The sequence below is a fragment of the Amblyraja radiata genome, chromosome 2 (genome assembly GCF_010909765.2).
Source record: "Amblyraja radiata isolate CabotCenter1 chromosome 2, sAmbRad1.1.pri, whole genome shotgun sequence".
NCBI lineage: Eukaryota > Metazoa > Chordata > Chondrichthyes > Rajiformes > Rajidae > Amblyraja > Amblyraja radiata.
In genome coordinates, this window is record NC_045957.1 from 48,694,388 (window position 1) to 48,707,753 (window position 13,366).

Consider the following 13,366-nt stretch of genomic DNA (forward strand, 5'->3'; position numbering starts at 1 on the left):
TTCAATATTTGGACCAATGGCAAAACACAAAGTGTAAGAGTAACTCAGTGGGTCAGCCAGCATTTGTGGAGGGAATAGATGGGCGACGTTTTGTGTTGCAGCCCAACATCGACGTCTGACCAGACAGAGAGTCCAACCCTGTGGGTGAATGAACCTGCGACCCGACTCCTGGTCCCCATGGAACACACGCACTTATCACCTGGAACAACCGATTCCGCACACTGCCAGCTCTGACCAGTTGCAGCCACTTCGCCCGGAGGTGTGGGAGATGTGTTGGTCTGCATTAGAGACTGAAATAGCACAATTTCAAGTCCCCCCCTCCCCTCCCTACTCCTGGCAAATATCCAAGCTATTGAAAACGAGTTGGATACATTTAAAGCGAGACTCCCCTTCCCTAGAGACCTGAGAGACTGTTGTGTTCCCTGTTTCATAGAGACATGATTCACACATGCTTCACATGACTATTCCATGTAACCTAACGGCTTCTCAGTTCACCGGATGAACCGTGTGGCATCCACGGGCAAGGTATGGGAGGAAGGATCTGTTTTGAATCAAAATTTCATAGTGCTCGGACGTGGCAGTCCTGCTGAGTTCTTGCACCGTGAACCTAGTATATCTTGCGTTAAAGTGCCACCCTTAGTACCTGCTGCGGGAAATCCACTTTGGCGATCCTGAGTGAAGTTTACATCCCATGCCTTGTGAACATGGAGCTTGCAGTGGTTGTCCCATACACGTTTTCCCAATAGCCTTGAGAAAAAGTACCCTGAGGCCTTGTGCTTCATAGCCAAGGACTTCAACCAAGCTAACCAACAAGAGCATGCTACCAAAATAATATTAATATGACTCCTGTCCCACCAAAGGACCAAGTACTCTCGACCACTGCTGCACGATGCCTAATGCTCCACCCCTCGTCCGCACTTATGTGCTCCTATTGCCTCCTTAGCAGCAGAAACTAAAGTGTGATGTACCGGCGCAGAACGTTGTCGAGCACTGGTCTGGTGAAACATTAGGTCCTACATGACTGTTTTGAGTCAGTGGACTAAACTTTCTTTCATCGCACAATGATCAGCCATGTTCATGTGAATTATGTTGCACATCTTTTGCCAGCCATACCTGGTGCAAAGCTGATGGTTTAGGTGTGTAGTGCACCGACCCCATGCTTCACCCAGTCATTGCTTCGTCCCTGTATTCAGTAGAGTCCAGTGGTGGTGCTGAAGAGCAAAGCTTCTGTACTGCAGTTCTTCTTTGGCTTCGATGTCTTAAAGCACAGACACAAAAGATGGAGATAGTCTGATTAACGAGCAGGAAATAACTATGATGAAGCCATCAGCAAAATATATGCTTTTATAAGTAACAAAGGATGCAGAATAGTGGGTACCTGGCTAACCTGGTAGTGAACGCAGATATGATAGTGACATTTGAAAGGCTTCTGGATAGGCACACACTGTCGATCTGAAAATAATAGAATGATATGGAAAGGGACGGATTGCATCTTAACAGGTGTGGGACCAGCATTCTGGCAGGCAGGTTTGCCACTGCTACACGGGTGGTTTTAAACTGAATAAGGGGGGTGGGGTGTCGAATGGGATAGTGGAGGATGGAGTTAAAGGGAAAGGGTTTCTTAAATGTGTGAGCGTAGAGACAGAGGGGTGTAAAATGAGGGTAGAAGCAATAGGTAGCAAGGTGAAAAGTAAATGTGGCAGGACGGCAAATCCAGGGCAAAAATCAAAAAGGGCCACTTTTCAGCATAATAGTATAAGGGGTAAGAGTGTTGTAAAAACAAGCCTGAAGCCTTTGTGTCTCAATGCAAGGAGCATTCGTAATAAGGTGGATGAGTTGAATGTGCAGATAGCTATTAATGACTATGATATAGTTGGGATCACGGAGACATGGCTCCAGGGTGACCAAGGCTGGGAGCTGAACATCCAGGGATATTCAATATTCAGGAGGGATAGACAGAAAGGGAAAGGAGGTGGGGTAGCGTTGCTGGTTAGAGAGCAGATTAACGCAATAGAAAGGAAGGACATTAGCTTTGAGGATGTGGAATCGATATGGGTAGAGCTTCGAAACACTAAGGGGCAGAAAACTCTAGTGGGAGTTGTGTACAGGCCACCTAACAGTGGTAGTGGAGTTGGGGATGGCATCAAACAGGAAATTAGAAATGCGTGCAACAAAGGTAAAACAGTTATAATGGGTGACTTCAATCTACATATAGATTGGGTGAATCAAATTGGCAAGGGTGCTGAGGAAGACGATTTCTTGGAATGTATGCGGGATAGTTTTCTAAACCAACATGTAGAGGAACCAATGAGAGAGCAGGCTATTCTAGACTGGGTATTGAGTAATGAGGAAGGGTTAGTTAGCAGTCTTGTTGTGCGTGGCCCCTTGGGCAAGAGTGACAATAATATGGTTGAGTTCTTCATTAGGATGGAGAGTGACATCGTTAATTCAGAAACAAGGGTCCTGAACTTAAAGAAAGGTAACTTTGAGGGTATGAGAAGTGAATTGGCCAAGATAGACTGGCGATTGATTCTTAATGGGTTGACGGTGGATATGCAATGGAAGACATTTAAAGACTGCATGGATGAACTACAACAATTGTTCATCCCAGTTTGGCAAAAAAATAAATCAGGGAAGGTAGTGCATCCGTGGATAACAAGGGAAATCAGGGATAGTATCAAAACAAAAGATGAAGCGTACAAATTAGCCAGAAAAAGCAGCCTACTTTTGGAAGGGAACATTATCCCCCACAACCAAAATGTGGGCAGCAGAGATGATGGAGACGTTACATCTGGAAAGAATTAGATTTGTCCTATTGGACAAGTATAATTCTTTTGAACAGATATGGTCTCCATATATACAGTATTTAGAGAAGTAGCTGTTCTTGGCAACACAGCTCGGCGTGCACCCTGCGGGATTTGGTGAGAATAATTCATTTTTATATTAATTAACATATATGTCTTTATTGATACTATCACTTGTAGTAGTGTTATTAACAATACATATTGTGGTTTTTCATTTTTTTCATTTTTTTTTTTTTTTTTTTTTTCTTATATTTTGTTTCTTATATATAATCAAATTATTATTTAATCACTCTCTTAATGATTTATAACTGTTCTATTCTTTTTCTATCATTATTTCTAAAAAAAAATAGTAGATAAGTATTATTAGTGTTTTACTTAATGCAAATTGAATTAATTTGATATAAAGTTGTTTGAAGCACTGTAATTGATTACCTTTAATAAAAAAATATATTACAATAAGAAAAAGCAGCCTACCAGAGGACTGGGAGAAATTCAGAGACCAGCAGAGGAGGACAAAGGGCTTAATTAGGAAAGGGAAAATAGATTATGAAAGAAAACTGGCAGGGAACATAAAAACTGACTGCAAAAGCTTTTATAGATATGTGAAGAGAAAAAGATTAGTTAAAACAAATGTAGGTCCCTTGCAGTCAGAAACGGGTGAATTGATCATGGGGAACAAGGACATGGCAGACCAATTGAATAACTACTTTGGTTCTGTCTTCACTAAGGAAGACATAAATAATCTGCCAGAAATAGCAGGGGACCGGGGGTCAAATGAGATGGAGGAACTGAGTGAAATCCAGGTTAGCCGGGAAGTGGTGTTAGGTAAATTGAATGGATTAAAGGCCGATAAATCCCCAGGGCCAGATAGGCTGCATCCCAGAGTACTTAAGGAAATAGCCCCAGAAATAGTGGATGCATTAGTTATAATTTTTCAAAACTCTTTAGATTCTGGAGTAGTTCCTGAGGATTGGAGGGTAGCTAATGTAACACCACTTTTTAAAAAGAGAGGGAGAGAGAAAACGGGGAATTACAGACCAGTTAGTCTAACGTCGGTAGTGGGGAAACTGCTAGAATTAGTTATTAAAGATGGGATAGCAGCACATTTGGAAAGTGGTGAAATCATTGGACAAAGTCAGCATGGATTTATGAAGGGTAAATCATGTCTGACGAATCTTATAGAATTTTTCGAGGATGTAACTAGTAGAGTGGATAAGGGAGAACCAGTGGATGTGTTATATCTGGACTTTCAGAAGGCTTTCGACAAGGTCCCACATAAGAGATTAGTATACAAACTTAAAGCACACGGTATTGGGGGTTCAGTATTGATGTGGATAGAGAACTGGCTGACAGACAGGAAGCAAAGAGTAGGAGTAAACGGGTCCTTTTCACAATGGCAGGCAGTGACTAGTGGGGTACCGCAAGGCTCAGTTCTGGAACCCCAGCTATTTACGATATATATTAATGATTTGGACGAGGGAATTGAATGCAAAATCTCCAAGTTTGCGGATGACATGAAGCTGGGGGGCAGTGTTAGCTGTGAGGAGGATGCTAGGAGGCTGCAAGGTGACTTGGATAGGCTGGGTGAGTGGGCAAATGCATGGCAGATGCAGTATAATGTGGATAAATGTGAGGTTATCCACTTTGGAGGCAAAAACAGGAAAGTAGATTATTATCTGAATGGTGGCCGATTAGGAAAGGGTGAGATGCAACGAGACTTGGGTGTCATGGTACACCAGTCATTAAAAGTAGGCATGCAGGTGCAGCAGGCAGTGAAGAAGGCGAATGGTATGTTAGCATTCATAGCAAAAGGATTTGAGTATAGGAGCAGGGAGGTTCTACTGCAGTTGTACAGGGTCTTGGTGAGACCACACCTGGAGTATTGCGTACAGTTTTGGTCTCCTAATCTGAGGAAATGCATTCTTGCCATAGAGGGAGTACAGAGAAGGTTCACCAGACTGATTCCTGGGATGTCAGGACTTTCATATGAAGAAAGACTGGATAGACTCGGTTTGTACTCGCTAGAATTTAGAAGATTGAGGGGGGATCTTATAGAAACTTACAAAATTCTTAAGGGGTTGGACAGGCTAGATGCAGGAAGATTGTTCCCGATGTTGGGGAAGTCCAGAACAAGGGGTCACAGTTTAAGGATAAGAGGGAAATCTTTTAGGACCGAGATGAGGAAAACTTTTTTCACACAGAGAGTGGTGAATCTCTGGAATTCTCTCCCGCAGAAGGTAGTTGAGGCCAGTTCATTGGCTATATTTAAGAGGGAGTTAGATGTGGCCCTTGTGGCTAAAGGGATCAGGGGGTATGGAGAGAAGGCAGGTACAGGATACTGAGTTGGATGATCAGCCATGATCATATTGAATGGCGGTGCAGGCTCGAAGGGCCGAATGGCCTACTCCTGCACCTATTTTCTATGTTTCTATGTTTCTATGATCATGTGAAGACAGAGGGGATTAGTTTAACTTGCATCACGTTCAGCACGGACATTGTAGGCTGAAGGGCCTTTTCCTGTTCTGTACAGTTCTAAGTTCTATATTAAAGGAATTGACAAGACGGCACCTAAAATTGCGGTGGCAGCAAACCTAAGTAAGTATAGAAGAAGGGTCTCGACCCGAAACATCACCCATCCCTTATATCCAGCAATGCTGCATGTCCCATTGAGCTACTCCAGTATTTTGTGTCTATTTTAGGAAAATCTAAAGCAGAAAGCTAGAGAACAAGAATAAAAACAATTCCTTCTAATATCTCCCATTCACGACAAGGAGCCCACACCTGAAGCAAATTGAACACATGGTAAACTGTGAGACTCTAGCTGAAGGTGAGAATTCTTGGGATGTCAAAAGGTCCATCTGACTTTCACTCAGCATGTGGAGCTGGGAATTAGCTCACAGCTTTGACCTATCATTTTGATGGAACACTTCAATCACGATGTGGAAGTTTCAGGAACTCTGCAGCACATTTATACCCTTCTGCTATAAACACATCGCTCATATCAAAGCTATAGTGCCATTGAGTATTTTTAGAACAGCTTTAACCACTCAGATCTGTGTTTGGTTTTATCCACACTCAACTTTTATGAGTGATTACTGTCATTAAAAAAATCTGAAACTAACTGGAAAAAAATGTGACTATAAATACCAGCTCAAACAAATAAATGACATCAGTTTTTAATTTTTATTTTGGCATCAATGGGTATTGGATCAAAGTATTATTTTCTTTAAAGTAGAAGTCGAAAGTCATGAATTGAAACACTCTTTACAAGCAGAGTGTCAGTTAATAATATGCAAAGGACTTCTTTCATGGAACTGCTGCCAGAACTCTTTAATCTGGTAATAATCTTGATGGAATTCACTAATCAGATACAGCATGTCTCGCCTGTTGGGCGGAGATTTTTGATTTCTTTTGTTCTTCATACTTGCATTAGAATCATGCAACTATTATGCCAAACTTTGTATTGTGTTCATCAGTGGCGCAGCTGGGTGACATTCTGCCTCATTGCACCAGCTACCCAGGTTCAATCCTAGCCTTGGGAGGTTTGCACGCTCTTCCTGTGACAACTTGGGTTTCTTCCAGGCGCTCCGGCTTCCTTCCACATCCCAAAGATGTGTGGATTTGTAGATTAACTGGCCTCTGCAAATTGCCCGATGTGTTTAGGGAGTGAATACAAAAGTGGGATAACTAGAACTATTGCAAGCAGGTGATCGATGGTCAGCATGAACTGGTAGGTAAAACGGCCTGTTTCCATGCTGTATCTTTCATCAATCTTCGGTCATTGTTCATCAGTCAATGAAAGTGTGCATGCAGGTACAGCAGGCAGTGAAGAAAGCGAATGGCATGTTGCCTTTCATAACAAGAGGAGTTGAGTATAGGAGCAAAGAGGTCCTTCTGCAGTTGTATAGGGCCCTAGTGAGACCACACCTGGAGTATTGTGTTCATTTTTGGTCTGCTAATTTGAGGAAGGACATTCTTGCCATTGAGGGAGTGCAGCGTATGTTTACAAGGTTAATTCCCGGGATGGCGGGACTGTCATATGCTGAGAGAATTGAGCGGCTGGGTTTGTATACGCTGGAGTTTAGACGGATGAGAGGGGATCTTATTGAAACATATAAGATTATTAAGGGTTTGGACACGCTAGAGGCAGGAAACGTGTTCCCGATGGTGGGGGAGTCCAGAACCGGGGGTCACATTTTAAGAATAAGGGGTAAGCCATTTAGAACGGAGACGAGGAAATACTTTTTCACACAGAGAGTTGTGAGTCTGTGGAATTCTCTGCCTCAGAGGGCAGTGGAGGCTGGTTCTCTGGATACTTTTAAGAGAGAGCTAGATAGGACTCTTAAAGATAGCGGAGTCAGGGGATATGGGGAGAAGCAGGAACAGGGTACTGATGATCAGCCATAATTACATTGAATGGCGGTGCTGGCTTAAAGGGCCGAATGGCCTACTCCTGCACCTATTGTATATTATCTATTATCTATTATCAAACATGGCTAAAAGATTCTTCCTCATTTTCTTTTATAATTTATGGGACATTCACTGTTTTCAATGCATTAGACTGGGGATAGAAATTAGTGCCTCAGGACTGTAAAGATCAAGGTTTCAAGGTTTCAAGGTCAATTTATTGTCACATGTACCAGTTAAGGTACAGTGAAATTTTAGGTATCTGAATTTTACTGTGAAACTTAAGAGCTGAAGCTTTATTTATTTGCAACTCCCACAGTACCTGCTGCCAACTACGCCTTTGTAGCTCAAAATAGAAATCTGAATATTATTTTCTAAAATGTCTTATTCTTCTAAAAGCTGCAAAAAAAGTATCACCTGACTCGCTGCTAATAACACTAGACACTGAGCAAGTTCTATCATGTATGTAAAATATGCTGATTAGACATATAAAATTGTTAGCCAGATCTGCTCAAGTTTAATTTAGTTTAGTTTAGTTTAGTTTAGAGATACAGCGCAGAAACAGGGCTTTCGGCTCACCGGGTTTGCACCAACCAGTGATCCACACACATTAACACTACCTGACACATGCTAGGGACAATTTACACATACCAAGCAAATTTGCCTACAAACCTCTGGAGTGTGGGAGGAAACCGAAGATCGCGTGCAAACTCCGTACAGACAGCACCCGTAGTCGGGATCAAACCCGGGTCTCGCTATAAGCGCTGAGAGGCAGCAATTCAACCACTGTGCCACCGTGCCGCCCCTAACTGCACAATAGAATGCGTGGTAAAAATTATTAACTGCTAACCAACTTTAGTGACACTGAGAATTAATATTCATGAGTGCGGTACCTCATTCATTCCATTATTGAAATATGTGGGGTTTTTTAATGTATTTTTCCACTTTCCCTGGTACTATGCTAATGGGCCTGTCCCACTTAGGCGACTTTTTAGGCGAATGCAGGAGACTCTGCGCTCGCCACATGGTTCCCACATGTTCGCTGATGGTCTCTGGTGAGTCTCCTTCATGGTCGCGAGGAACTAGTCTGGGAACCAGTCGCGTCCTCAGTATGGTCGCCGCAAATATTTCACCATGTTGAAACTTTGTCGCCATGGAGAAAATCAATAATCCTGTAGCCGTAGGTGCAGTTGTAGTGGGGTCGCCATGTAGTTGTAGGTAGTCAAGGTAGTCGTAGGTAGTTTTAGTTAATCGCCTTTGCTGACCGGTCATTTACATTGGCTCATTGGGAAAATAAAAGTAATCACGAGTTTTAAGAACCAAGGATAACCGACCGATAATGTTAAATGCCCGCCGAACTTCAACAGCTGTGTATCTCTGGCTTATTAAAAGTTGTCTGGCTTCTTAAAAGTGTCTCCACTGCTACTCCCCCCTTCTACCCCCTCGTCCCCCCCCCCCCCCCCACCACCCTCTTTTAAAGGACTTACCGTACACTGTGCCAGCCGTCTTAACCTTTCTGTTCATCGCAGTGTGTGTCTGTATCACCTTGGCTTTACACTGTGTCAACTTCAGACAGGGCTCTCCCCGCTTGCCCTGACCCCCGCCTTTGCGAGGCATGCGTGCGTGCATGCGTGTGTGTGTGTTCCACTCTGACAGTCGCCGTTCCAGTTCCCGGTTTTTCAGGCGACTGTCGGCAAATTGACAGTCGCCGGCAGTCTGCTGAAAAATTGCCTGTGGGACAGGCCCTTAATACGTTTCTCTCCCATAATGTCATGTTTTGTTTTGTTCTTCATTTAACTTTCTACACCTGATCTGTTATTTTATTCAGACTTGAAATTAACAGTTCTGATTCAGACCGCATCCTGGTCATTAATGTTTCTTCAGTCTGGTTGGTCAAAGATACGCACTGTTGCCCAGCTTGCTTCCACAGGTCAAGATCCCTGTGGCAAATGCTGCCTTTTGCAATAGTTGACTTAAAAGCTACTTGACACACAACATTTCATCGAATATATATGGGAAACAGTGAGTCCAGACACTTGTTTGTAACCCAGGGAGGAGTCCCATCCCATTATATACAGAACTCGAGTCAACATTTTGTTATATCAAGTGCCACATTTTGTCAAATGTAAGTTTTTAGTTGTCACTTTGAAACATTCGTCTTTGCTGGGAGGAAATGAATTATTTAGCACATATAGCTGACTTTACAAAATAGTCAATCACCAGTGCAGATTGTTAATACTATGAAATAAAAATGGCCCATTATGTGTTACATATTGCAACATTTAATGGATGCAGGAAATCGGCAGTAGGAAACACTCAGAGGCGAGGTTTGGATTATTTCACACTTTATTAACTGTTATGGAAAAGCAATAACCTTTCCTTAAAAGTTGCTTGTCCTGAAATTGACAGTGGTTTGGAGAGGGTGGGCAGAGGGAATGGAGGTGGAGTGTTTCAGCATGATTGCCAAGATGTTCCACTTTTCTAGTGGTGAATCTGGAAGATATTCAGCATTGAAGGGCTGGATATTCATTTGTTTGTGCAGAACGCCAGCCTCGGAATCATATTCTGCTTGTGGGACACAATAAAGACGTGCATTATGAAGAATCATAAAACAAGCTACATTAAACAGTTGGAATCCAGACTACAATGTTCATTTATCAGAGATTGTCATACAAAAACAGCTTGATCCATTTTATTACACTGCTAATACATAATACATTTATTTAATTGATGCTGCCGATTTTGTTGTTATGTTTCAGATTATCGCTTATTCAAATGAAATCATTCATTGTAGTGTTTCTCTGGTTGGTGTAGTAATATCCACAATTTCCAAAAGAAAGCTTCTTGGCATAACGGAAGACCTTGTAAAATCCAGCTATGAACACAGTTAACTCATCACCCAAACCCTTTAATAAGAATACAAAAAAGAAAATGTACAATTTCTATTCCACGGAGGGGAGGGGGGGGGGGATGTTTCTCTAAGAGCAGAAAAGGAAAATGTTTTGGTTGATGTTTAGAAAGAGCTTTAAGTTTTTGCTCATTATTGTTCGTGTTGTGTGTTCCATCCAAGCCAGTGTAAATGTACTGAACAAGACTTGTGCGCTGAGACTATAACCAATCATGTTAGGAAGGTACTATAGTTTATCTGGAGCTGGTTTTCATTTGCACGCACATCTCTAATGTCCCAGATCTGGCTGCTGGTCCTGTTTCTGACCCAGTGGGATTGTATATCTGCTCTAGGTAGATGTGCCTCCATGAGCTATGCATTGAGTCCTCGCCCTGGGGCTTCATAATACCAATGCCTCAGGTGGCAGTTAATTTCTTATTGCCTTTCTTCGAGATTTGGGGTTCAGGTTGGGTTCTAACATATTTGAGGCTCAGTGCTCTTCCTTTCATTTCTTGGACATGTAGTCGCAGAGTCATACCGTATGAAAGCAGACCCTTCGTCCCAACTTGCCCATTCCGACCAAGGAGCATCTACACTAACCCCACCTGCCTGCTTATTAAAAAAAAATATGATCCAAATCTCAAAAATATTTTGCTCTGAATGACAATAAGAACCCGTAATGACCGTAAAAATGTGCATTGTATTAATCTCAAATTTGTGGTGCTTTATAAATTGGAATGGATTTTTCTATTGGCTCTGCAACATCTATTCACTCATTTCTGATACACAGTTTGTGTCTTTCTGCAAAAAGAGTGTAAATTCATAAAACTGCCTTCATAAGTTTTCCTTAAATAACTGATTGTCATTGGTATAGAATAAAATTAAAGCCCATCGGCCCAATACAGATAGCAAACTGGTGCAGCTTGATTGGATCTTTCTGATGACTGATGAATACTATACAATAGCATTAAGGTTCATGTAGTTGTTGACTAACACAATATTACTTTGACTATGAATAGTTTTGACCTGAAACATCGCCTGTCCACTTCACTCTTCCGATGCTACCTGACCTGTTGAGTTCATCCTGCAGTCTGTTTACTGCTTTGATTATTGTTGACATGCGCTGTTATTGCATTTTTATCGTGCCAGACAAGCATTTTATGTGAATGATTTGAGTCTTGAGTCCCAACTCAAAACGTCGCCTGTCGATTCGCTTCCCAGATGCTGCAAGACCCTTGGGGTTCCTCCAGCACTTTGTGTTTTGCTTAATATTACAGCATCTGCTGTGTCTTGGGTATCAGTATTTTGAATTATTCAACTCCTAGCTTCTCAGATAGTCAAATTGATTTGCAATGGGAGCATAATGAGGGAATCACCCCCAACAACAGGGTCAAAGTGAAGAGGGCCACAAGAGACTGCAGATGTTTAATCCGGAGTGAAAAAGTTTAGTTTACTTTAGTTTATTGCCACATGTACCAAGATACAGAAAAACATACAAGTTGCCCCAAAGTTACACAAGAGATCCGTTCCTATGAACTGTTTGTAACCCAAACAGTTTGCATGGTGGAAATGTGGCCGCCAACTTTGTTTCCATAAACAGAAGATGTCTGCAGCTCGGAAGCAACTGGTAATCCATAACGCTCAATTATGTGTCTGTGCTGCACATTCGTAAGCTGGGGAGTACCTAACTCTTTGGAATTGGTAGGACAGATTCAGATGGCTAATAAAAGTACTCAGCATTTAGAAGAATGATCCCAGGAATGAGTAGGTTAACATATGATGAGCATTTGTTGGCACTGACCCTGTACTCGCCGAAGTTTAGAAGAACGAGGGGGACCTCATTGAAACATACAGAATAGTGAAAGACTTGGATAGAGTGGATGTGGAGAGGATGTTTCCACTAGTGGGGGAGTCTAGGACTAGAGGTCATAGCCTCAGAATTAAAGGAAGTTCTTTTAGGAAGGAGATGAGGAGAAATGTCTTTAGTCAGAGGGTGGTGAATCTGTGGAATTGTTTGCCACAGAATGCTGTGGAGGCCGTCAGTGGATATTTTTAAGGCAGCGAAAGATAGATTATTGATTAGTATGGGTGCCAGAGATCATGGGGAGAAGGCAGGAGAACGGGGTTAGGAGGGAGAGATAGATCTGCCATGATTGAATGGCGGAGTAGACTTGATAGGCCGAATGGCATCACTATCACTGATGGCCTTATGACCTTATATCAGATAGTAATTCTGACAAGGGTAAGAATATTGTAGGCCAATGACTAATCATCAAAGTTAATTCTGTTTATCCCTCTGCTGTTGCTGCATGAGCGTTTGAGTAATTCCAGCATTTTCTATTTAACTTTAGATTTCTTACACCTACCGTATTTTTCTTTAGGAACATGATCTTTGTCTTTGTTAATAAACCCAGAGAACAGAAAAGCAAAAGTGAAATACTAATCGGTTAAAATTCACTAGTAAATTGTATTGGATTGGAGAGAGTGGAGGGAAAAGTTCAATAAAATGGTATCAAATGGTTATGAGGTTCTAGTTATGAGGAGACATCTGGGAATGAAGAATGTCAAGCAGACTTGATAGAGTTATTCCAAATCATGAATATTCTAGATTAATTAAATTACACATCGTATGACAAAAAAAGTAAGGAACTTGAAGACATGGATTTTTTTAAAGTTAAAAGAACGAGAGACATATTGATAAAAGCATTGGTAGAATGCAGTTTACTATTTGAAAGGCAGTGAAAGCAGTTTCACAGTGGATTTCAAAAGAAGTTTGGCTAAAAGAGGAAGACATCATGTGGTTATGAAAAATGAGCAAGAGAGAACCATTAATATAGTGGGTTTTATTAAATTTTCTATGAGGCACTTCTGTGTGATCTTTTTTTTTTATGTGCCTTTTAAATGTATGCCAGCGATGAACTGGCGTAGATTTACACACAGAGTTGTCGTGTTGTATGACACCATGTAAACTGATATCTGAATCACATATATCTCAATTGCGATAGAAATTCTCCTGTATGTTTTAAATCCCTTTAATGATGATATGCTCAATAACCTTAATTAAGTTGAAACTTTAGAAATATCTATGGTAACATTATTAAAATTGTGGCTTTAAGATTTTTGATGTCAGTGTTCAGAAGTAGGTTAAGAGATGCCTAAATGAAAGACTATATGGCCAAATAATCTATGTATTTGTATGGAAAGGGTCAGTAAACCCAAATTGGATGCATGATGGCATTATGCCCTAGAAATGGCTGAATTTGGTAAA

The 13,366-nt window shown here is 41.5% G+C and overlaps 1 protein-coding gene across 5 annotated transcripts in view; it reads left to right on the plus strand.

Annotated features, from left to right (window-relative positions):
* hdac9 (histone deacetylase 9) overlaps positions 1-13,366 on the plus strand; it is a 503,463-nt gene that overhangs the window by 393,511 nt on the left and 96,586 nt on the right. The window lies entirely within an intron of this gene.